General features: G+C 39.9%; 1 non-coding gene across 1 annotated transcript; it reads left to right on the top strand.

The window, feature by feature from the left end:
* Positions 1-1,220: 1,220 nt before the first annotated feature.
* On the top strand, positions 1,221-1,327 carry LOC112767883 (small nucleolar RNA R71). Its single transcript, XR_003185324.1, has one exon. It is a non-coding gene; the product is annotated as a small nucleolar RNA R71 (small nucleolar RNA).
* Positions 1,328-2,404: the final 1,077 nt, after the last annotated feature.

Here is a 2,404-nt window from a genome sequence, read left to right as displayed (position 1 = left end):
CCCTTTTAAGGTTCCTTTCTTGGTCAACAGTTCTTTCATGCACTTGATGTATGTTGGCATCTATTGAAAAAATTTGATGAAGGGGATGTTGACACTGAGTGTTGTAAAAACGTCTAGGAATCTTGAATATGACCTGTCTTCCTCACTTTCCTTGAGTCTCTGTCGAAATGGTGCTTGTGGCACAAAGGGCTCGAGGTATTCTTTCTATTTTTGTTCCTTCCTCTATTCAGGGCTAGCCACTTCTTCTATCTCCCTTTCATCCTTTCTTGGTTTTCCCTCATCATGCTCTGAGTGTATGGAGCATTCTTCCTTCAGACCTTCTTCACTGCATATATTGATTGACTTGCATTCTTCCCTCTTTACCTTCTTCATTTTTCCTCTTAGATTTTTCTCTGTATCACTTGGGAAACTATCAGTGGGCCTTGGAAATTATTGTGAAAGATGTCCTACTTGAATTCTAGATTCTTAAGAACCTCCCCTCGGCTTTTCATAATTCCTCTCTCCTCTTCCTGGAATTTTTTTATGTCTTCACACTCTTTGCAAAGGTTTGCAAGCATAGCTTCCATCATTGCCATTCTGTCCTCATCATGTGGTGGTGGTGGTGGTGGGTTGGAATTGGGGTGTCGAGAGTGGTTGTTGTGGCTTTGATATGGTGGATGTGAATAAGTGTTTTTGGTGGTCTAGTATGGTTTTTGGTTGGAGTTTTGGTAAGTAGAGTTATTGTACTGGGTTGGATTGTGTGGTCTGTGGTCTTGGCCTTGGTTTTGTTGGTTCCCCTACCCAAAGTTTGGGTGGTTCCTCCAATCAAAATTATAGGTTTTAGAGTATGGATCATTAGCTTGCCTAGATGAGTTTCCAAGGTAATTAGCTTCCTCCCAGTTGGCTCCTTCTTCTATCTCCAATTCTTCTTGAGGTGATGGTTGAGTGTAGATAGCTGTAGCCTGAGTCTTCTCTATTTTCTTGGTCAATTCAGCCAGTTGCATGGTGATCATCTTGTTCTGGGCCAAGATTACATCCATATGGTTTAATTCCAAGACTCCCTTGTTGTTGCTTCTGTTAGAGACATAAAAATACTCATTGTCAGCCACTGTCTCTATAACATCAATAGCCTCTTTAATGGTCTTCTTCTTGTTTAGGAAACCTTTTGATGAGTGGTTTACAGCCTTCCTTGATTCACAATTCAGCCTTTCATAAAAGATGTGGATTTGCACCCACTCATTAAACATGTCAAGGGGCATTTCTTTGTCAAGTCCTTGAATCTCTCCCAGGCTTCATATAGAGTTTTACCATCCTGCTGTCTGAATGTCTGCACTTCAGTTCTTAGTCTGTTTACTCTTTGTGGAGGGTAGAACCTTGTCAAGAATCTGCTCATTACATCTTCCCATGTGGTTAAGCTTTCCTTCGGAAATGACTCTAGCCATTTTGATGCCTTGTCTCTCAAAGAAAATGGAACAGTAACAATCTATAGGTGTCAGGATGAACACCATTAGACTTAACTGTGTCACGTATCCTTTGGAATTTAGTGAGATGCTCATTAGGATCCTCTTGCGCACTTCCTCTAAAAGAACAGTTGTTTTGGACAAGAGTTATGAGCTGAGGCTTTAATTTGAAATTGTTAGCATGGATAGTTGGTCTCTGAATGCTGCTACCACAATTTCCTGGATTCGGATTTATGTATGATCCCAGGACTCTCCTCTCTTGCCCAGCAGGGTTGGCTCCACCTCTTCTGGCATGGTTATTCACCTCTTCTTCATGATGGTTTTCCATATCATCCTCCATAGTTATATAAAAGTATTCCTCCTCTTCCTCTACACCAACAACCCTCTTTCCTCTTGCTTTCCTCCTTAATCTTAGAAAGGTTCATTCCGGTTCACTATCAAACGAGGTTGAAATTTCCTTTCTCCTACCTGTCGTATAATGAACAAGTACAAGAAACAGCCAGTGTAAAGTCTACTAAAACAGAGTATAGTTAGCTTGATTAGAGCAATTTATCAAATGGTTAGTGGGTTAGCTTGCTGGGAAGTAAAGAAGTAAGGTAAAATTAAAGAGAACTAACTAACAGAAAATTGCAGAGAATAAAGTGAACAACTGAAATTAAATTGCAATTAATCAAAAGAAAAGAAAAGTGCCCAATCTAGTTATTCTTCAATTCAGTAATTGTCAATACAAAACCAATCCCCGGCAACGGCGCCATAAACTTGATGCGCGGGAATTTGCTTGTTCGACAAATTTCCTTCCGGCAAGTCCACCAGATTGTCGTTAAGTAAAAACTCACTGTAGAGTGAGGTCGAATTCCACAGGGATTGGTAGATCGATCAATTATAATTGGAGAATTATACTAGTTGAGCGAAATCGAAATTGAATTGAGAATTGCAGAAATTAAAATTGGCAGAAAGCTTAAATT

This window comes from Arachis hypogaea, chromosome 17, assembly GCF_003086295.3.
Source record: "Arachis hypogaea cultivar Tifrunner chromosome 17, arahy.Tifrunner.gnm2.J5K5, whole genome shotgun sequence".
Lineage (NCBI taxonomy): Eukaryota > Viridiplantae > Streptophyta > Magnoliopsida > Fabales > Fabaceae > Arachis > Arachis hypogaea.
Note: the sequence above shows the minus strand (reverse complement) of the source record. Positions and strands in the feature narration are given on the sequence as shown.